The sequence below is a fragment of the Sinocyclocheilus grahami genome, unplaced genomic scaffold (genome assembly GCF_001515645.1).
Source record: "Sinocyclocheilus grahami isolate Dianchi unplaced genomic scaffold, SAMN03320097.WGS_v1.1 scaffold447.1, whole genome shotgun sequence".
Classification (NCBI taxonomy): Eukaryota; Metazoa; Chordata; class Actinopteri; order Cypriniformes; family Cyprinidae; genus Sinocyclocheilus; species Sinocyclocheilus grahami.
Genome location: NW_015505626.1, coordinates 677,338 through 677,769, shown reverse-complemented (window position 1 = coordinate 677,769; position 432 = coordinate 677,338).

Sequence of the window (432 nt, the reverse complement as noted above, 5' to 3'; positions counted from 1 at the left end):
AGGGAGGGGGGGGGAGGGGGGGGGGGGGGGGGAAGAAAGTCTGTAAATAGTTCAGTTCTACCTCAGGATTATAGTATTAAAATATTAATTTAGTTATAGATGGATTACAATTTAATTATTTTCTGAAAAATTATTGAAAATCAAGTCTTTCATTGCCATTTTTTGCTATTTGAAATTGTGTTTCTCTTCTTAAGAAAGAAGTAAAATATAATAAATAAAATAAAATAAATAAATAAATACACACACATACATTATTCAATATATATACACACACATTCAATGCATTTTTGCTTTATAGCCTATTAAATATATATATAACTAAATTAATATTTTAATACTATAATCCTGAGGTAGAACTGAACTATTTACAGACTTTCTTTCTCCCCCCCCCCGCCCTCTTTCCCCCTCTTTTTTTCTTCCCCTATCTCTTTT